General features: G+C 39.7%; 1 protein-coding gene across 1 annotated transcript in view; it reads right to left on the minus strand.

The window, feature by feature from the left end:
• KCNB2 (potassium voltage-gated channel subfamily B member 2) overlaps nt 1-21085 on the minus strand; it is a 75411-nt gene extending 54326 nt beyond the window's left edge. The window contains exon 1 of the mRNA XM_017544394.2: nt 21024-21085. The gene's annotated coding sequence lies outside the window, so the exon portion shown is untranslated. The remainder of the gene's footprint in view (nt 1-21023) is intronic.
• Nucleotides 21086-23495: the final 2410 nt, after the last annotated feature.

Raw genomic sequence — 23495 nt, forward strand, 5'->3', positions numbered from 1 at the left:
AAAAAAAAAAAAAAAAAAAAAAAAAAAAAAGAGATAGAGAGATAAATGAAATTGAGGTTATCTAGAACCACCCTTATTTCTAAAGATAAATAAATAAGGGCTTTGAATAAGGCTACAGGTAGTGAGCAGCAAACCTGGGACCAAATCTCTGATTTCCCATCTTATTGTTTAGACATTTTTCCACTATACATTTCTTCACAGATAGAGGAAAAATAAGATTCAGGGAAAGAAATATGCCTATTTTCGGGCGCGTTGACTAATGCCAGTAATCCCAGCGCTTTGGGTGGCAGAGGCAGGTGAATCACGAGGTCAAGAGATCAAGACCATCTGGCCAACATGGTGAAACCCTGTCTCTACTAAAAATACAAAAATTAGCTGGGCATGGTGGCGTGCACCTGTAGTCCCAGCTATTCGGGAGGCTGAGGCAGGAGAATTGCTTGAACCCGGGAGGCGGAGGTTGCAGTGAGCAGAGATCGCACCACTGCACTCCAGCCTAGCACCTGGCAATGGAGCAAGTCTCTGTCTCAAAAAAACAAAAACAAACAAACAAACAAACAAAAGAAATATGCCCATTTTCATTACCAGTCAACTGTCAGACAAAATCACAGAACAAGTCAGTAATACTATCTTGAATACTAAAAGTAGATATCACTAATATCCTTAAGTCATATTACCTCCTAAAACCTGAATATGTCTCACCTACAGCAATTAGATTACTCATTTAGTTACTCGTTTAAAAATTATTTTATGAACTTCAACTACAAGTTAGGCAATAGGCCTTACCAGAGTCACATAATAGATGTTTCCTCCATTGATAAAATATTTGGTCAAATCTAGCCCAAATCCTAGGAGAGTTCAATATCCACGTAGCATACCCTTCTAATGTTCCAACATTTCAGTTTCTCAAGCTTCTTAACTTCAATTGTCTCCCAACTCATCTGTCCACATCCATTGCTCCACCAGAACCCTGCTATGACCTGGCACTACTCCATATCTGAAATCTCAAACTCTAAAACTCCACCCTCTGATCACAGCTTCATATCTCTTTGGCTTTCCCTTCACTCTCCATCCACAACACCTATCTTTGGCTCTTCATCATGGTCCTTTGTTCCTTAAATCCTTTCTATTTAGACCTTTTTAGCCTCATTTCCTTCTTCATTCAGTCTAGACTCCATTGTTTTGCCAACATCTTCAATTTCATTGCCCCCTGGACTATCTGCCACCCACCTTCCCATAGATTAATCCAACCATTTGTTATTTTTAAGTCCTGTACTTGGTCCTTGAACCACTGCTGAAGAAATTTGCCCTACTGTGCTGACTAATGTTAGAAGAATCTCAAAGAACAGAGTCTTGGCTGAGCCCTTAACATTACTGAATGGTCCTGCCTCACTTGTTGAGTACTTCACTTTTCTCTTATAACTTCCCTGTTCCCCTCAAGACACCAACTCAAACCTAGCTCCTCTATTCACTGATGACCTTGTTGTCTACTTCAACAGAAAACAAAGCACCAGTTTTAAAGTGGCTCAAATTCCTACCCTGCTGCTCCAATATAAAATTATCTACACTTGATGGTCATTGCTGATGGAAATGCAAAATAGTGCAGCCACCATGGAACGGAGTTTGGCAGCATCCAGCCGAAGTGCATATACCTTGACTCAGCAAGCCCACTTATAGGAATCTATCTCCGCAAACACACACACAAGCCTATTAATTCTAGCACAGTTGTAAGAAGAAAAGATTGGAAATGACCCAAATGACTTTCAGGACCATAAACTATGGCACATCCACAATGAAGCATTGTGCAGCTATACAAAAGAAATGTGGAACTTCATAGATTGTAGAGTGATCTTTGGTATTCATTAAGTGAAGAAAGCAAAGTATAGAAGAAAGTTATAACGTACTACTTTTGGTGCAGAAATGGTGGTAAAGATATAAATCTATATACACTTTTGCTTATATTTTCAAAAGGAACATGTGTAGCTGTTTGACTCTTACATATTGACTACTGCCTGGATAACTCAGGCAGGGTTTTATCTCTTTATTTGAAACCCTGCTACTGTTTCTTGCCAGTCATTTGCTAAAATGTGCCTAACATTGTTACTGCCCTCAGATAGTCTGCCACCTCCTCCTCACTGTACTGTTGGAGTCATCTCCTGCAGCAAGTCTGTGCCTCCCACTGGATCCCAGCTAGCTACTCTTCCTTGCCTGGCTTGTTGTGTTCCTACGGGACTCTGGCCTACTGCTTTCAGAGTAGAGGAATGGAGAGGACCCAAATCATGAAATAATGATGGTTTCAAAAGCTACCATGTCTTTGCTGTTGTGAATAGTGCTTCTGTGAACCCACAAATGTTTTGGTAGAATGATTTATTTGGGTATATATGCAGTAATAAGATTGCTGGGTCAATTGGTAGCTCTGTTTTAAGCTCTTTGAGAAACCTTCAAACTGCTTTCTACAGTGGCTGAACCAATTAACATTCCTACCAATGGTGTATAAGTGTTCCTTTTTCTTCACAGCCTTCCTAATATTGGTATTTGACTTTTTAATAATATCCATTTCTGACTGGTATGAGATGATATCTCATTGTGGTTTTGATTTGAATTTCTCTGATGATTAGTGATGATGATCATTTTTCATATGTTTATTGGACACTTGCATGTCTGTTTTTTGAGAAGTGCCTGTTCATGTCCTTTGCCCATTTTTTATGGGTTGTTTTTTGCTTATTGATTTTGTTTAAGTTCCTTATAAATTCTGGGTATTAGATCTTTGTCAGATGCATAGTTTGTGAATATCTTCTCCCACTCTGTATGTTGTCTGTTTATTTGGTTGATAGTTTCTTTTGCTGCACTGAAGCTCGTTAGTTAAGTTCCACTTGTCAATTTTTGTTTTTGTTGCAATTGCTTCTGGGGACTTAGCCAAAAATTATTTGCCATGACTGCCACTGAGAGGAGTATTCTGTGGGTTTTCTTTTAGGATTTTTATTGTTTGAATTATATTTAAACCTTTAATCCATATTGAGTTAATGTATGTATATGGTGAGAGTTTGGGGCCCAGTTTTATTTTTCTGCATATGGCTAACCAGTTATCCCTGACACATTTATTGAATAGAGAGCTCTTTCTTTATTGCTTGTTTTTTGTCAGGTTTGTAAAGGTCAGATGTTTGTAAATATGAAGCTTTATTTCTGGGATCTCTACTCTGTTCCATCAGTCTGTATATTTGTTTTTGAATCAGACCATGCCATTTTGATTACTGTAGCCTTATAGTATAGTTTGAAGTTGGGTAGCATGATGCCTGTGGCTTTGTTATTTTTTTTCTTAGGATTGCTTTGGCTATTCAGGCTGTTTTTGTTTTGTTTTCAGATGGGGTCTCACTCGGTTGCCTAGGCTGGTCTTGAACTTCTGGGCTCAAATGATCCTCCTGCCTTGGCCTCCCAAACTTCTGGGATTACAAACATGAGCCACCACACCTGGCCTGTTTTTTTGGTTTCATATGAAATTTTAGAATACTTTTTTCTAATTCTGTGAAAATGATGTTGGTAGTGTGAGAGAAATATCATTGAATCTATAAACTGCTTTGGGCAGTATGGCCATTTTAATAATATTGATTCGCCAATCTATGAGGATGGGATGTCTAACCATTTATTTTGTGATCTCTGATTTATTTCAGCAGTGTTTTACAGTTCTCCTTGTAGAGATCTTTTACCTCCTTAGGTGTATTCCTAGGTATTTCAATCCTTTTGTGGCTATTGTAAATGGGATTGTGTTCTTGATTTGACTCTCAGTTTAAATGTTATTGGTGTAGGGAAATGCTACTGATTTTTGTACATTGATTTAATATCCTGAAACTTCACTAAAGTCATTTATCAGTTCAGGGAGCTTTTCTTATAGTCTTTAGGGTTTTCCAGACATAAAATCATATTGTCAGCGAAGAGATATAATTGGACTTCTTTTTCTATTTGCATGCCTTTTATTTCTTTCTCTTGCCTAATTGGTCTGGCTAGGACTTCCAGTACTATGTTGAATAGGAATAGTGAGAGTGGCCATCATTCCCCTCAAGGAGAATGATTCCAACTTTTGCTCATTCAGTATGATACTGGTTAGGGGCTTGCCATAGATGGCTCTTATTATTTTGAAGTATATTCCTTTTATGCCTTGTTTGTTGAGGGTTTTTATCAGGAAAGGGTGTTTGGTTTTATTGAAGGCTTTTTCTGTGACTATTGAGATGATCATATGGTTTTTCCTTTTAATTCTGTCATGTAGTGAATCACATTAATTGATTTGCGTATGTTGAACCTGCCTTGCATCCCAGGAATAAAGCCCAGGTGCCCCTCAATGGTAGATTGGATAAAGAAAATGTGGTACATATATACCACGGAATACTATACAGCCATAAAAATGATATAATGTCCCTTGCAGCAAAATGGATGCATCTAGAGGCCATAATTCTAAACCAAAAGCAGGAAATGGAAAACCAAATACTGCATGTTCTCACTTACAAGTGGGAGCTAAACGTTGGGTATTCATAAACATAAAGATGGGAACAACAGAACAACAGACACTGTGGACTACTAGAAGGGGGAGTGTCAGCGGGTATGGGTTGAAAAACCACCTATTGGGTACTATGTTCACTACTTGGGTGATGAAATCCATACCTCAAACCTCAGCATCATGTAATATACCCATGTAACAAACCTGCACATGTAGCCCCTGTATCTAAAATAAAGTTGAAATTGAAAAATAAAAATAGCATTTCTAGGAAACTGAACAAAGTTGGAAAGGAATAGGACAGAGCAAGGGAAACTTCTGGCTTGGTTTGATAAGAGCCCTGGCTTGACTTCAATACATTTTGGTAAGTATAGTTTAAGCCAATGTTGCTTTGGCCTCTAATGCAGTCTAGGGACTATTTCAAACAAAATAAGTGGTCAGCTTTCCAATGTTAAAGGTGTTCAATTGTTTCGAAGGAATTCTCCTCAATTCTCTCCAAATATGTCAGTCCTTGTTAGATATGCAAATCCTCCTGAATTCCATAGAGAAATAAATTCCAACTAAAAAATAGACTTTGAAGTATAAAACAAAAGACAGATAATCCATTTCCCAGGGCTGCTTTTGGAAATCCCAAGAAATCCATTAAAAGCTAGAGATATCGGAGGTGTGCCTTTGAGGCACACAGGTTTTGTCACTGCCTAGAGCAACTCTGTCCCTCCAAGATGGTCTGTGACAGTTTTCTCCAAGATACACCCTCCATATCTGAGAATACAGTGCACCCGAGAAGTCAAAATTGCAAATGAAGAACCAAGTGTCAAGGTGAGAATTTCTTTTATGGATGGGAATTTATATTGATTTCCCACATTTGGGATTCATTTAAAACAGCCATCCCTCCTTCCAAGCACTAGTGCTTTCAAGGGTTAGATTAAAACAGCCCAAATGTGGGGGCATGCTGGAAACAGAAGTTATGAATTAATGAATTAGGGACAAATAGACAATATGAATAATTAGGATCCAACTCTAGATTCAGTTTTGCATGGCTGTGTCATTCTGGTCATGGAGCTAATTTTAAATGATTAGCTGCTACCACCTTTTAAATAGGTTCTTAAATAAAAAACTTAATCTTGATCTATGATTACATATATTACACATGCAAAACAAGGAGAGGGCATTGAAATATTCTGTGGATAATTAGAACTGAAGATGATTTATATTTCAAATGTCTTAGTGGCAAAAGTTGGTTTTCTGAATTTGATATTCAGGTAATTTCTTGCTAAACTGGATGAGATAGGATCTGAAGGCCTTAATTACCCAGTTTATTGTGTACACGAAACAGGTAAATTAGTTAGATAATTTTTTTATTTTCACTTGATTTGCATTATTGGTTTTCTATTATCTACAGAGTAAAATTCAACAAAAATTTAGGGTGGCCACTATATTCTAAGTGTAAGGGATTAGACAAAATTAATAAGGTGTGGTCTCAGTCAAATTATAGGGGCAGATGTAGGAAAGATCAAGGTAATTTCCTACATTGTAATGACATAATGAAAAATGTTCCACCTGGAATTGTCTAGAATCTAGAAAATGCATTTATGTTACATAAATCTATGCATTTATAAGTACAACCCTAGTCTGTATTTTCCATAAGGCTATTCCAATTTCCTAGTCCAGTACAACAGCAACAAAAACTAATTCAACAATGCTCTTTTGGGGTAAATAGATATTGACAATAAGAGTAAAAATAAATTTTCTAATTTTGATGTCTGTGTTAGGCTGAAGATATGAATGACTCATTTCTTGGCTTTTTCTTTCTAGTGACAGAGCCTAGATGTAGAAGAACCCTCAATTAGGATAGCACATGAAAATTAGTCATTTTGAAAAAGCACAGTAAGAAAGGGAATTTCTGAGTTTTAAATACAATGCTTTCTTTTGAAATATCTTCTGGATCATTGAAATTAGTGTATTTGATCTAATAATTTAGCACTAAGAAGCCTGATATTTGCTGCTGGCAAAATTAGGTAAATTAGGATAACCTTTGTATATTTACACAGACACATATCTGCACAAATGTTTAAATACAGTAGTTTTATGCATATGCATAAAGATCCATACATAATTATGAATCTGAAAAGGACACTTTGCTAAACCTTTCTGCTATAATTTGAATGTTCCACTTATTCATGAACTATCATTTAGTGTTGGCTTTATGAAAGATACTGTGTTCAGCGCCATGTGGAAACAAAGGTGAAGATACATGTTGCATTTGTGCAAAAGAAGGAGAAAATTTAGAGAGGGACAAATGCCAAATCCACAATAGTTCCCAGTGTAAGGAATCCAGGTGATGGTATCCTCCTCTAACTTATATAACAAATAAAAAGGGACCTTGCGGACTTTCTGGAAGAGGGACTGGCTGAAACTTGTCATTAGAGTTAAGCTTATTAAATATCAATAGCCACTTAAGAGGATTTCCTGAGCTTTAAGTCTGGAACATTCAGCAAAACAACACTCTATGCTAGAGTATAGGCAATGCTTCATCACAACTCCTCTCAAAGATTCAAGGAAGGTTACAGAAACTTATTTTGGAAACTTGAAAAAATAAAAGCTCAAGGATATTATGCCCCACAAATTTTATGAGCTGTAAGTGACAACTTAAATGGTTATAAAATACAGACTTTCAAAATCAGGAACAAAATCTATCCCTAATCAGTAGTCATATTAATTAGCCCAAGTATTTTTAAATTTATACAGAAATCAATCAAAAACCTCCCTGTACCCTGTACTAATTGAGGCAGGCTGCTGGTCTTGAGTATTGGTCCTAAAGGCGTTAAGAGCTTTGTTTGTCTTACCTTCTGCAGAAGGTAAGGCGTTCTATCACAGGTTTTATGGACAAAGATTTGCCTCTTTTATGAAACCCTGAGCCTTTGACTTTTATGTTCATCTCTCTCATCCTCACCTCTTGCACTTTCTAACTTACTACAACATATGGAACTTTGCTCTGTTGCATTTGTTTCTTATTGCTGCTGTAACAAATTATCATTAATGTAGTGACTTCCACAGCACAGATTTATTATCTGGCAGTTCTGTAGCTGAAAAGTCTGACATGGATCTCACTAGGCTAAAACCAAGGCGTCCTGACAGGGCTGTGTTCCTTTTAGGAGCCTCCAGGAGACAATCCATTTCCTTGCTCTGTCCAGCTTCCTTAGGTCATGATCCCCTTCTTCCATCTTCAAAGGTAGCAACACTGCATTGCTCTGTGCCTTTCCCCCGTAACTCCATCTTTCTACAGCTCTCCGCTAACTCCCTCTCCCACTTTCAAGCATCCTTGTGATTACCTGGGGCCCAACTGGATAATCCAGGATAATCTCCCTATTTTAAGGTCAGCTAATCAGCACCTTAATTCCCTTCACAATCATAATTCCTTTCTGCCATATGACATAATCTATCAACATGTCCTGGGACTTAGGATATGGGCATCTTTAGGGGAACATCATACTGCCTCTCACATCTGTCATTATAGATAACTAATAAGTTTCATTCTGTTGTGTTTGCTGATTGTTTTATAACTGTTGGTCCATTTTCCCAACCACTTTCTAAGAGCCCAGGGGGAGGGTCCAATGGATCACAGGAGTATTTATGATCTCAGTCCCTGTACTTAAGGGATATAGGAAAACAGAACATGAAAATTCTCACCTGATTACTTAACAATACTTTTCAAACATCCCGCCTTACCATCTGGGGTCTATCTATCCCCACCATGTCTGCGTTCTTACTGAGTGACCAGGTGGTCTAAAATATCTAATGCAAACCTATTGCAAAGTGAAATTACAATTCTTGAGAAAGAGGCAGGATTTTATGAACTTATGGAAAGTGATGGAGAACTCTTAAATCACATATAAGGCTATTGGGAAATGGAGTTTAGAGCAGTCAACATCCAAACAGGATGAATTGGCAAGGATGCTGCTGCCCAGGGTAGCCTTGGAAGAGAGGCCTTGGAAAGACTGATGAAGGTTTCAAATGTGGGTCACACTGCAAGTGGAAAAGTGAAGCCAGGAGGTGATATGATGCCATGCAATCTGATGTAATTAACACGCAGTTAATAGTCTTTATTCTAAGAATTAATGCATACTTATGATTTGAACTTAAACTTTTATTTATTTATTCTTAAAGAATATATAAATCAAATCATATCCTTCCTCTTAAAATCCTCCAAGGGCTTCCTCTCACATTTAGAATAAAATGCAAACTCTTCGTCCCAGGCCTGTAAAGCCCCACGTGGCCTTGTGCCTCCACCCTCTCTGACCTCATCTCCTCCCTCCTCCACCTTGACCAGTGATCTGCAGCTACACAGTCCTCCACCTGAGCTCCACCTTTAGGTTCTTTACATTCGTTTGTCCCTACACCTGCAATGTTCTTCCTGTACACTGTTGCATGGCTGGCTCCTCCTTGTCATTTGGATCTCAGGTTAAATGTTCAAGTGAGACCTTCATCATGTACCTACCCCAACCCCTTATATGAATTCCTGGCATAGTATTTATCACTCTGAGACTTTTCTCGTAATTAGGTAATTTGCTCCAAGAGAGCAAAGAAAGTATCACTGTGGCTCACTGCTGTATCCTCTGTGTCAAGAACTGTGCTTGGCAGAGGGTAGGGACTCAATAGTAAGGGAGGGCATGAAGGAATAGATAACTGGATTTACACATGACTTTATTATTGTGTCATTTTGGATGGCACACCCCTGGGTTCAAACCTGATTTTACATTATCATGAAATTTGCTCTTGTCTCTGTGAACATTTCTGTTCATTGGCCATATGGCAAATCAATTCAATCAAAACATTTGGCTTTTAAGTTTGGATAACAACAAACATCTGTACTGAAAAAAAGAAACTGGCTAGACATTTTGGTGTGTATAGAGACTACCTAAGCCTCAACATTTTTTCTTGTGTTATTTGCTAAGTGGCCAAAAAAAGATGGGACAATAATGATGAGTTACTTTAATCTTAGTTGCTTCAACTAATTTTGATAAGCAATATATATGGAGATTGAATACAGTGATGTACATATAAAAACATTTCACACAGCTCATTTAGTGCCATTATTTTGTGAAAGGTATTATGGTTAAATTTTAGCTCTTAATTGTGCTTACTAAAAATGAGAGGGGTTTTTTTTTTGGTATTAAAATAGGTAGAAGTCCCAGAAATGCAAATAAAATAACTAAAAGTAAGAATTGAATAAAATCTAGGTGATAAAACACTTGACAGAGTTGGAAAACATCAAAAATATAGTTTTTGTCCCATATTGAAATAAAAAATAAATTTACTGTAATAGGACTTGGGACATGAAATGTATTTATCATGCCCAGAGAACAAACTGATGAATATGAATTTTTTTAATAAGCAGAATAAATGTCAGGGCAGATAAATCTACCACAAAAGCAAACAGAATCTCTTCATAAATAGCAAATCACACAATGCCATGGCCATCTTTTTTTTTTTTTTTTTCTTTTGTCAACTTGCATCAACCTCCTTCCTTTTACCAGTCCTCAGATCTGAACCATGCATATTTATCATCCTAAGGTCAAAGCAAATTTTCTCACTGTGCTGTAGTCTAGGATAAAATCATTAAATATTCCCAAGGGTTGATCAGCTGACGCTGCAAAGCTCATAGTTTCCGAAGTGAAATGTTATCATGGCCATTTCCTTAAGCACATTTGCTGCTTTTAAAGATGATTTTGCATATTTATTTGAGCAATAATTTAACTTACAACCTAATGGCTGTATGTCCAGAGCTATAGGATGGTGGAAAATTTTCCATGGGTAACAGTTTTCATAGGAGATTTAGAAAAAAATAAACAAGAACTAAGATAGGGAATTTAGGATGAGAAGCAGTATAGGAGAAGGAAAAGGGCTTAAGCTTGGGAGTCTCACAGATGGGTTGGAATTCTGGTTCTGCCTCTTTGCAGGGGCATAAACTTTGAGCAAGCTGTGTAAACTTTGGGAGCTTCCATTTCCTCATCTACAAAATATGGATGGTCTGCAAACTTTTCAGGCTGCTGAGGGTTCAATGAAGTGATTTCCATGAAACATGTGGCATGTGCTGGATGCCTAGCAAATGGCCCTGGATTAACTGAGAAGAGCAAGTTTTCCCATGTCAAAAATAGGAAAAATGGATGAAGTAGGCTTAGATGTTTTAATTTACTGAAGAAGTCATTTTTGACTTTCTGTGGGTGGTGACCCAACTGGAAGCTCTTTTCTGCCACATTCCATGACTTGGAACCCTTCCTAAGGTCACTGCTTCTGGGGCTGCCTTCCAAACTCACAGCCCTCATTCTCTCTCATTTCTTACTCGGGACCACAGTGAGAGCACTGCCCCACAGGAATCAAATAGTGAGATTCCAGTACAGGGAAAAATACTAATTTTGAATCAATCCCCAGTGGGAGAGGGGTTTAAAAATGAAGAACCTAATACAGCTCAGGGAGAAACTTCAGGTTTCTTCTCCTGCTGTTTTGTGTGTGCATTGACAATGAAATGTAGCAAAACTGAGAGTGTCGAAACGTCTTGGGCTTCCCTCCATCCTATAACCCACCTTCCTTCAAGCTGCTCCAGCTTCTCAGACCTGTGACCACCTGCCAGGCTCCCAAATTCCCTTCCACTTAGAGCCTATCAAAATCCCATGTGACCAGTCATCCATTACAAGGATAACATTTGATTAAGTTATTTACACTAAGGAATAATGGTTGGCAGAAAGTGATGTGTTAATTCCCGAGGGATTACTTTTCTAATTTAAAAGGAAAAAACATCTCTAGGTACTTTTGGCCAAAGCATCCCTTTAGATTAAGCTGAAGCATCATCCCCTGTATCTAGATGAAGACCAGCTTTGGTTAAGTCTCAGATAATGTTCTATAATACAAAGTTTTACAAACCACGAATGAACAAAGTCATCCATTTAGTCATTTATTCATCAAAGTTCTGTCTGCAGTTTAGGTGTTGTACTTAAGTGCTAAAATGGATCACAAGACACTGGGGTGCCTACATTTTTTGTGTTGGCTTTCTTGATACCTACATTGAAAAGGATGTGGTTCTTTTGTAATGTAAGCTGAATGGTTACCATTTCAGAGAACTGCCTCATATGACCCTGGTCGATTCCTAATTGTATAAGCATATACTTTTGCTATTAATCCCTCCTAAGTCTTGCTATATAAGCATGTAAAATAATTTTGAAGACAGTGGTAGAGCTTTATGGAACACATCCTGCATAATCCCTAACTATACTGTACATTTAAGCGGTAAATGCTACCATCTCCAGCTCTAATCTGGGCTGCTTCTACCGTTACTGCCTCATGATGACATGTGACTGCAATACCACAGTGCAAAGAAAATGTATTTATTTTACATTAAAAAAATGTAAGCAGCATGTGGTTTTAGAGTCACTAAGATTTTTCTATCGAAACACAAAACTGGTGTTCCATTTCAATTGTTTTTAGAAATGACACTGTAGCCTGGCGCAATCTGAACAAAGGAGATTGAACTATGTGTCATATGGATTCAGTCTTCCCTTATGTAACTTTATTGGTTCTGAGGCTGATGGGGTGTGTGCTGAGGTCCTCATGTGGGAGAACTACACTTGCTATTCCTTGGGACTCTTCAAGGCATTCCTAAATTTTATGTAACAAGCCACCAATGTGAGAGTTAATTTTCTGCCACAAATTGCAATCTACACTAGAGTCTTGATTTAAGTAGGCAGTAACAGGACTACCCCCATCATTGTTTACAATTGCTTATGTGCAAGAGCCATGGAACCAGTGAAACATGATGACTTTGAGGCCTGGGGTGGCTCCTTCACTTCTTGATGTTAGTACTACCTGACTTCTCTGAGCCTCAGTGTTTTCATCTGGAAAATGGGGCTGTAGTGAGGATTAAATAAAATAATGCCCCCTGGAGGCAACAGGAATTCAAAGTTTATGCACATCTACTTTTTCCTCCATAAGGCTGGTGCTGCTGATTCCTGTGGTGACCGCTGGGAACAAGTGAGGCAGTGTGATGGGACCGGGGAAGGGATCTGAGCCTCACAGGTCTGAAGAGCACTGCCTGAAGGCAGCTGCAGCTGATGTGTCATAGTCTTACTGAGAAGGCATAGGATAAGCCTCTATTACTGAGGAACAAGGGGCTTAATGTTGTTTTGTTCGGGGCTGAGACTTACTTGTATTGAGTCTGCAAAACATCAGAGTTCAATCTCCACCCGTGCCACACCCTGTTCCTTCTTCCATTAAAGCAGGGTCATGACCCATTAGGGCTGCCGCTCCCCACCCTCAACTAGACTTAAAAAGCTCCTTCAGTGTGTGTCTTTTCATCTGTGTCATTCTGGTGCAGGGTATTATTGGAAGAATAAATGGAATGACTTTAGGTATTTGTATTTAGGTAGATGATTCATCTGTGGTTGCTTTGTTACAGAGAATGTTACAGAACTGTAGAATCTGAATCGGACCCTCAATCAGATGATTAGAGAACATGTTCTCCATCCTTCTCTTTTCTTTCCCTTTCCAAGCCCAGAAATAAAGATGAAAAAGTAAGACTGAGCATGGTAGCTCACACCTCTAATCCTAGCACTTTGGGAGGCTGAGGTGGCTGGATCATTTGAGGTGTGGAGTTCAAGACCAGCCTGGCCAACATGGTAAAGCCCTGTCTCTACTAAAACTACAAAAATTTGCTGGGCATGTTAGCACACGCCTGTAATCCCAGCTACTTGGGAGGCAGAGGCAGGAGAATTGCTTGAATCCAGGAGACAGAGGTTGCAGTGAGCCAAGATTGTGGCACTGGACTCCAGCTGGGTGACAGAGTGAGATTCCATCTAAATACATATATATATACACATACATATATATATGTACGTATGTGTATATGTGTGTGTGTGTGTGTGTGTGTGTGTGTGTGTGTGTGTGTGTGTGTGTATAAAATAATGGGGTTTGTTTCGGTGTCAAGAGTTTTACATTTACCACTCCATTTTATTGATTGTTCAAGTGTGCGTATGTGTATGTGTATGTGTGTGTGTTTCTTTTGAGACAGGGTCTTACTCTGTTGCCCAGGCTGGAGTGCAGTGGTGTGATCTCGGCTCACTGCAACCTCAACCTCCCGGGTTCAAGTGATCCTTTTGCCACAGCCTCCAGAGTAGTTGTGATTACAGGCATGCAGCACCATGCCTGATGAAATTTTTATTTTTTGTAGAGTCAGGGTCTTGTCATGTTGCCAACCTGGTCTTGAACTCCTGGATGCAAGCGGTCCTCCTGCGTCAGCCTCCCAAAGTGCTAGCATTACAGGTATGAGCTACTGCACGTGGCTGTTGATGTGTTTTGTTTGTTTTCGTTTTCATTAGGGAAATGTCTGTTTTCCTCATTGAGTGAGGCTGTGTGAAAATGTGCCTCTAGTTTAAATTCCTACCTTATCCTTTAGTGCCCTGGGATTGTAAGTTACTTAGCCTCAGTAAGTGTGTCTTTTTAGCTGTATAATGAAGATTTCTACATCCAGTGATGCTGGTAATAGTAACAGTGATATGTTGCAAAGGGGGTTTTCAACCATGAAATGTAGTGGGGTACCTGGTACCATGCAGCTATCACACTCCCTCCTCTCCCCCTAAGGAGCACGGTAGTGCCTGTCACATGTTGGGAGAGTCCTGCAGAGACAGTGCTCTCTACTGTGCCAAGCAGCTTTCAGAAGTAATCCAGAACATTTCCTTCAGGTGACAGATCCTGCAGTAGATTTTCCAAGTCCCAGAGTTAGTGTTATACAAACTGCAATTTGTGAATCCCAAATTTCATAAGAGCAGTAGCAGCAGCAGATGGCAAAAATACATTTCTAATTCATTTAAAATCTGCTCCAAGAAATGAGTTCTCCCTGTACTCTTTATCCTGTTATTTTTCTATATGTCTCTTCTATGGCTTCTAAATAAAATAATTATCAAGGAGAGAGACTGGCTTATGTTCCCCTCTGCCGAGAGGCAGCAGCAGTTTATGTCCCATAGTTTTACAGGGGAATTATAACGCAAGCTTTTATTACTGAGAAACAAGGAGCTTAATTTTTGCTGTTTTTCAAGTCAGGCTTTAATGATGGCAAGATACTGGGTATAATTTACCTTTACGTTTATGGAATGTTTTCTTATTTTAAAATGTATAGCTGTGTCAAAGGCAACAGGCAGCCTTAGCCAAGGGCTTAAGAAATTTACTGCAGTCTTGTTTCTCCATGAATTTTATGTACTATAAGCAAAGTTTTAATAGCTGCTTAAAAGTATCTTTTATAATTATGACTGTGATTGTGGAGGGATTAGAAAATTAACTGAGGCCATGCGTGGTGGCTCATGTCTGTAATCCTAGCACTTTGGGAGGCTGAGGTGGGTGGATGGCTTGAGCCCAGGAGTTTGAGATCAGCCTGAGCAACATGGTGAAACCCTGTTTCTATAAAAATAAAAAAATACAAAAATTAACCCAGGGTGTGGTGGTGTGTGCCTGTAGTCCCAGCTACTCAGGAGGCTGTGGTGGGAGAATCACCTGAGGCCAGGAGGTTAACGCTGCAGTGAGCTCTGATTGTGCCACTGGACTCCAGCCTGGGTGGCAGAGTGAAAAAAAAAAAAAGACTGAATGGAAATCAATCAAGAAATGTTTATGAGGAGATGACTACATGCAAAACACTTGATTAAAGCAGCAAGGCTCTTGCCTAAGGAGCTTAAAATCTTGGAGAGACAAGATACACAGGTGGTATAAGGCAGACTGTGTTTATTGGGCGTATCTTCCAAGTAACACCCTTCAGGGAGCCAGGGAATAGGCTGAAGAGGATTGTGATGGTGTGTTCACACCATCAGGCCTGTTCAAATTCCAAGCTCCTTTCTGGGCCTAGAGAAAGTGTAGAGCCCTGGCTTCCATCTGCGGGTTTCAGAGCTGGAGTTGATTGAATGAGATGAGTTGGGATAAGGTTGCATTGGATCCCACCTGGGAATGGCAGGAATAAAAATCCAAGAGGGATAACTAGTTAGGCCAGAGAAATAAAGCCCTAAGAAAGTAGAGGCTTGAAATATTTCTGGTAACAACAGTTTGCCTTGAAAGGAAGCCTTTTCCTGGGAAACTGTAGCTCTTCCTATGTGCAGGGGGCCAGGGCACATCCATTGAGCCAGTTTAAACTGGCCATCGGTCAGAAGCCCTCTTCCTATCTTTCTGTTACTGGCTAGAGACTGGGCCCATTTCTGATGAGCTCCTACAGTGTTTATTTGAAATTGGGCCATCCAAGAAAATCAGGAACCATGTCAGGTCCTGTCCTGTATAACTGGTTGGTACACTAACTTTATTATGCATTTTGATAAAGTTCCCTCTCTCTGTGCTTTTAGGTAATATTTTCTATCTCGCTTTAGTTTTTGGAAGGTTGATTACTAAGCAGTCAAGACCCATTGCCATCATGACTAACTTTCAGATATAGAAGACTGTACAAGAGGCGACATTGGACTGCATTTGTACTAGACAAATAGGCCATCCTGGAATAGAATGAGGCATTTCTAATGCTGCAGTTTTATTTTAAGGTCCATACTCAGGATCTAACTCAGCTCCCTTACTTGATGGCTCAGAAAGCAGTTATAGAAAATTCTCACAAAGCTGGCTGAGGGTGTTCTTAATGATCTCCTTTCACTAATACAGATCAACCATAAACAGAGCATATCCTTTGTCCTAGAGAGTTTGGCACCCAGAAGCAAAATTCTTTTGGCATTGGGCAGATTCTCCGGGACTGAGTCTCTCTAGCTGAGGGAACATGTGCCATCCTTTGAAAATTAGAGCCCTGTGACTGTTTAATGTGACCTTGGTCAAGCCATCAGATTCTTCTTTTGTCTCTCTTCAGTGCCACTGGATAGCTATTGATTAATATTTACTGAATGTTCACAATGTACCAGCTGCCACTGAGATGCAAGTAGCTGATGATCTGTTTAAATTGCTGCTATTTTGTTTGGTTGAAAGAGTCTAACTTGAAACTTTCTGAGGCAGTCTGTGAATGTCACTGCTACGGCAGCATCAGGGTCGAGGCCAGGGTCGAGGCCAGCTCTAGGCTTTTTGGGGATAAGCTGAATGAGCTCAGAGGTGCAGGTAGCTTTGATCTCTTCCCGAAGGAACTTGACTTGGAGAAAATATCTCTTTCTCAGCAGAGAGAAGTAGATGGTGAGGATTGATGTTTCCCAGATAGAAAGGTGATTTATATCTAAGTCTTTGTGGGAGACAGAATGTCTAGGAAAGAAAGAGGAAACCTTTCTAAGTAGAACTTTTGGCCAGGAGTCAGAAGACTGTCACAAGAATGCTGTGTTCTTTGTCCCCCTCTTTCTGTGTGGCGTGGCTTTCTTTCTAGTGTCTGGGAAAGAGAGAGAAACTGAGAGAGAACAGCCTTCATGATAACAGAAACGTGACATGGGCTTTGAGAAGAACAAGTTCACAGGTTCTACAAGGTGGCAATGCAGATCAGAGCAACAGGGAAGTGGGAAAGGCTGCCGGGTGCCCAGGTCATAAGGCGAGTAAAGAGGCTCACAGGTTGCCTTTGAAGTTAAGCACAGTAGTAGGTACATGGGACATTTAAAAAGGAATAAGTTTTTAAATTAAGTTTGATCTAAACAGAATCTTTAAATATATAAAGTTGACCAATTAAAATTATTTCTGATATAGGGAAAGATAATTTGTGGTATATGAAGGTAGGGAATAACATGCTTTCTTTTTCTTTTTCTTTTTTTTTTTCCAGAGCAACTAGTTTAGAAGTCCCGGAGCTGAGGGATGAGGTTTGATGGCACTCAAAGCTGCAACATTGATTTCTTTAGTCAGAATTAGAAAAACATCTTGAAAAACAGTAGATTAAAATACCAGAAGACAGTCTTTCTGGCAGCATATTCTACTTAAAATGATGAGCATTTAGAAATAGCCCTTCATACTATCTAAAAAAATTACATTTTCAAAATTGTAGCAGAAGAAATTACTATTCAGAGTTGAGCTTTGTGATGTTTAAGTGAAAAAGGAAAAAGGCAGGAGAAAAAGGATGGAGGCAAGAGAGATGAAGAAGTAGACACAGTAATAGAAACAATATAGGAATTAAAAAGTGGATATAACTACTAATACTGTAGAAATTTAAAAAATCAATAATATATTTTGATGCACACCTTTCTGCCAGTAATGTTTAATACTAATACAAAATGGATAATTTCCTAAAAAACAATAATTTAAAAAACGACTCATGGAGAAATTAGGAATCAAAATATACCAATAGCCATTAAAGAAACTGAATCAGTAATCAAAAGGCTAAGCTTACCCAGAATACATAAAACTCAGATGCTTTTATATGTGATGCTTAACAAATCTTCAAGCAATAAATAGTCTCTTTATTACATAATGTGTTTTAGAGAATAGAAAAAGAGAAAGCTATCTAACTCATCTGGCTAGTCACTAAAAGTAAACAAGAAAGTACAAGAAAGTTACAGACTACTCTCACTAATGAATATAAATCAGATATTCCTAAGTAGAATATTAGTCAATTAGGTCAGCAGTATGTATGACCAAAGAATATTTATTTAAGAAATGAAGGCATAGTTTAATATTTTAAAATCTATTAATGATTACTATGAAGGGAGATTATATCATAAAGCATATGATCATACCAATAGACACAAAAAATTCCGATAAAATTCAACATTCATCTAGGATTAAGAATTCTAACCAAACTACAAATAAGAATGTCCTAACTTGCTAAAAGATATCTTTTTAAAATCAAATTATGTATTAATCTATAACTGTAATTCCAATTGAAATCCAATAGAGATTCTCATGACATACGACAAGCTTATCTTAAAGGTCACTGGGAGGAGCAAAAAGTTAAAAAGAGCTAAGATACTTTGAAATACAAAAGATAGTCGGACTTGTCATTATTATAAAGTCTTGGCGACTAAGACATGTGATCTTGGCGTGGGATAGATTAAAAAGAACCAGTGAAACAGAATAAGGAGTCTACAAACAACCCCAAACATACATGAAAATACATATATGACAGAGATGTCATTTCCGATAAGCATGGAAAAAATAAAATCTTCAATAAAGATGGAAAATTATAAAGCCCTATTTCCCAACATACACAAATTCCAGAGAGACCAACGATTTAAGTGTGAGAAGTGAAATTTGAACACTTTTAGCAAATAATACAGGAAAATATATTTATGACCTCAAAGTAGAAAAATGTTTCTTAAACAAGACATAAAAAGCAAAAACCATAAAGCAAAATATAAACAAATTGGACTCCATTAAACTCAAAACTTCTGTAAAACAAAAACCCCACAATACATATGCACATGCGCGCACACACACGCACCCCCTTCCCCCCGCTAACACACCCACACTGGGAGAAGATATTTGTGATGCACATAACCTTCAAATTGTTACTTGAATTAAAATGCATGCTTACAAGTCAACATAAAGTAGACAACCCAACAGAAAAAAAAAGGATGGCTCAAGCCTGTAATCCCAGCACTTTGGGAGGCCGAGGCAGGTGGATCACAAGGTCAAGAGATCGAGACCATCCTGGTCAACACAGTGAAACCCTGTCTCTACTAAAAATACAAAACATTAGCTGGGCATGGTGGCACGTGCCTGTAATCCCAGCTACTGAGGAGGTTGAGGCAGGAGAATTGCCTGAACCCAGGAGGCAGAGGTTGCGGTGAGCCGAGATTGCGCCATTGCACTCCAGCCTGGGCAACAAGAGTGAAACTCCGTCTCAAAAAAAGAAAAAAGGAGGGGGAAAATAAGTGAATAGGCAATCTATTGTGTGAGAAATGCCCATGGTCCACAAATACGTGGAAAGATGCTCAACCTCACTAGAAATATAAAAAACAAAAGTGTAAAAAATGACAAGATGTCATTTCATCCTCATATTTGCCCAAATTAATGCCAAATACTAGAAAAGAGGAAGCGGAATGAAAGTTCTCATATATTGCTCCTCAAAGAACTAAAACAATACAAAAAGGAGAATAATTGGCAATAAAATAAAAGTAAAAAAGTGCTGCCTTGTGACTCACAACTCCACTTCCAGAGGTGTAAAGAGACCCATGCACAGGTGTGTAGCGAGACAGATTAGGAACATTCCTTGCAGTGTTGTTGGTAACAGCGAAAACTCAGAAACAATTTATATGTCCATCAAGAAAAGACAATATTAAAATCAATCATGATGTATTTCACAGTGGAACACCACATAATGCTTCAAAATGGGCCTGTTGACAAATGGTTAAATATAAAAATATATTTAAAACATTGCCTGAACAAGATAGGCTGCTAACCTCTGTAAAGTGAAAGAGAATGGACTGGGGAGGGAATACCCTGGGGAGTTTCAACTATCCCTATACACTACTACTTTATTCCTTAGGAAAAACAACATGGAGCCATATGGCAAAGTGTTAGCTTCCAATAGAGCTGGGAAGTGGCCGGGTTATGCTGTTCTCAGTTCTCTTCTACAGATCTGGAATAACTCCTAATAAATTAAAACATAGGAAAAGCAACAAATGAGTTGCATTTCTACAACTGAAGTGAAATGCAGCAACACCTGCAGCAACAACAGGTCACTGAGTCAGCTGAGAGACTAAGACCATCCTTGCAGCCAGGTCAGTGGGTAACTAAGAACAGCAGGAACCTATGCAGAGAGACGATAGTTAACGCCCGAATTAGATGCTTGTTGGTGGCTGGCACCCCATTAAATAACTGCCTCATAGTTTCACCACACAGTTTCATCTTCTTTTCAGTGCCTTCCTATTTTTAGAATCTGATGTTCTGAGATAAAGAAACATTTTTGTGCTTCGTAAACCTAGAGAAGTGGACCCTCCCCCAGCCATGTTCTCAACCATCTGGCCTTGCAGAGACTGGGAATCTGGCTTCGCATCAGATTTGTGAAAGCACTGAGAACGTAAATGACTTCTGGGACCAGGAGGGTAAATCATCAGGATCCAGACGTGGGCAGGTGTAAGCCTGGGAAGTGGAGGGGAAGTGGAGAGGGCCTGGAGAAGGCAGCTAAGGAGGGAAGTGGCCACAGCTTTAGCTGATTGTGGGCACATGGAAATGAGGCTGTGTCATCAGATTTTCCAATTCAGAGGAAGCCAGAAATTTGAATTCTTTTTTAAAAATGTGAGATCTCCTGTTTTTTAAATGCTTCAAGTAATTTGAACATATCTTAAAATAATACGTAGCAGAAAACAACAACGAGAACAACATGAAGCAAGCCTCTCCTGGATTCTTTTTCTTTTTCCTATTCATTCTATTTCTAGAGCTCCTTGAAGACTTCTGCTAGCAGACCATCATCTTGTTTAGAATTGGCAGAGAAAGCACCAGCTGCTGGAATCCCACGACCGACTGGGTCTCACTACTGGCCCCAGTTGCTGAGGAACTTCAAGTGCAGAGCAACAATGAAGACACACATACTCTCTTTCCTCTCTCTCTCTCTCTCAATCTCTCTCTCTCTCTCTCAACTGTCAACAATTGGCATAGTCAAAAATAAAGCACAGACCTGACATGTCAGCCTTGTGAAATCCAAACAGGACCACTGAATGAGCTGGAAAGAGCCATGGCACTCACTGCGTGATGAACTGTGACCTCAATTCACACTATCCCTTTTATGCACTTCTGCGGTCTCCTCCCACTTCCTCACTCACGTGCATCCCAAGGGTAGCCCCTGAAGCCACGTGAGTTTTTCCAGTTCCTTCATAACAGCTTACCGCAAGTGGGGAAACTGAGGGCCGGCATGGCATAGGCGGCCCATGAGTCACAACACTGCACTGTTACATCCAGAAAACAGCCTCTATGTGGAGGCACCAGTGGTGTCTCAGGAATTTGATGAGTGCGTTGTCGGCACAGGTGTGCATTGAGGGTCTAAATAACACCTGATCACTTCACTATACTTTGTTTTTCCTGCTATGGAGAGAAGATTGTGGAATCAGAAGAAAAAATTTAGAATTGGTACAGAACTGCTCTTATTTGCAGTTATAAAAAGGAACTGTACATTTTCCCAGCCTTCCAAGATGATAACGCTGGGTTTTATTTTTGGAAAAAGTACTTTTCGTCTTGTAAAAATTTAATGGCCTTTCAGTGACAGGGAAGTTCTGAGTGGTTTTTACTGGCTCTTTTCTGGCCGCAGCAGAAGGTGAATGCTAGGGCTAGGGCCTTCTCCCTGCTTGAAGGGATGGCCAGGCAGAGGAAACACGCCCCCTCCATTGTCTGGGTGCTGCTGCTTCGCAAATTGTTCCTGTACAACATTCTTTTCTTCCCTCTCTGAGCTAGAGGCAAGGCAAAGGTAGCCAGATCTTTAGATAAGATTGCCAATATTAACATCTAACTTCTGGTAGTACTTTTCTGTCTACAGATGTCTAAGTGCCAATTCCTTTCTCTTTTAGATTTGCAATGAGCAGAGACTTCCTTCTACTTGGTGTTAATATAAAATGATCATACATCTAATCATTAATATAAAACTTGAACCAGGGCTTCTCAAGGTTGAACATGCATCTGAATCACCTGGGGGATTTGTTAAACTGTAGATTCTGATCCTGTTTGTGGAGCAGGCTGCCAGGCTGCTATTACTGTCAGGTGATGCTGATGTTGCTGGCTCGTGGACTGCACCTGGAGGAGCAAGGGAGGGTTCAGGATAACAGAAGGGGAGGCTGAGAAGAAGATGCAGTTTCCCTCTTTTTGTTCTGAGGTTGTCCTGTTCTTGCCTTACCCAGGATAATCATCCATCATCCAAGCCTACCTCCTTGGGAGGATGCCTTGGCTACCAGCAAGGACCCAGGAGGAGGCTGGGTGTGTGTGTTTCTTTGTGAAAAAAGACAACAGTGCTAGCAGTCATTGTTCTCAGAACAGATGCTCTGGTTCTTTAGCTCCCCTGACAATTATTCTCCAGGATTCTTAGATCAGCAGCTGAGGCTGGAGGAGGTGAGCCTGCAATCAGAAGGTGTTGGTGGAAAGAAGCTCTGTGGACGCTTGAAAGCAGCAAATTATCAGTTGTGTTTGTTTTGAGGTTGTGGCAGACTAGGTAATTGAGAGAGAGAGGGTGAGGATGCTACTAGTCTGCTCCAAGATTTTTCCCTGTCGCAGACTGGATGGAGTGAAATTAAGCTTTTAAGTGCCAGGCCTTTTGGCCAGAGTCCCTGGCACACAGATGGTGTCACAGGCCGGCTCCTTTCCTGCTCCTGACACAGAGGTGTTGAGGGCCTTCAGGCCCTGTAGGACTGCAACAGATGTTGTTTGGTTCCGGCAACTGAGCAGGAGCCTTGGCTGCAATGTAAACATTTCATCAGTTCCGGTTCTTTTGCTGCTCTGCCTTTGAACAATTCCTTTCTTAGAGGTGTCTACGTCCACCTGTCCAGGCTTTCGCTGGTTAGCTACTGATGGGAAGGGGCTGTAATGTATTCCCAAAGCTTGCCCTGCTTATCACTTTACTGCAGAAGGCCCTATATACAGACCTAGGGGGAGAGCAGACTCACCGACTGTCCAGATGCTGCAGTTGACAAATCCCACTCACTACCTCTCTCATACACTCTGATAGAGGTGCTGGCCCATCAGTATTCATCATGGCTGGAGTAAAATAAAGCTGGCAGCCCTCAGTGTACAATGTCTTCAAAAGTTTTAGAATATCTCCAACTAATTCTGATCAGTTTCTAGAATAAAGTTATACCTACGATTTTTCCTAAATAATTTTGGCAATGGTAAAAAAATTTTTTTTTTAATTAGAATGATGTCCTACTCAAATTAAGAAAAATGAGTTGGGGCCAGGCACGGTGGCTCACGCCTGTAATCCCAGCACTTTGGGAGGCCAAGGTGGGTGGATCACAATGTCAAGAGATCGAGACCATCCTGGTCAACATGGTGAAACCCCGTCTCTACTAAAAATACAAAAAACATCAGCTGGGCATGGTGGCACGTGCCTGTAATCCCAGCTACTCAGGAGGCTGAGGCAGGAGAATTGCCTGAACCCAGGAGGCGGAGG

Source organism: Cebus imitator, unplaced genomic scaffold (assembly GCF_001604975.1).
Source record: "Cebus imitator isolate Cc_AM_T3 unplaced genomic scaffold, Cebus_imitator-1.0 Scaffold9, whole genome shotgun sequence".
Classification (NCBI taxonomy): Eukaryota; Metazoa; Chordata; class Mammalia; order Primates; family Cebidae; genus Cebus; species Cebus imitator.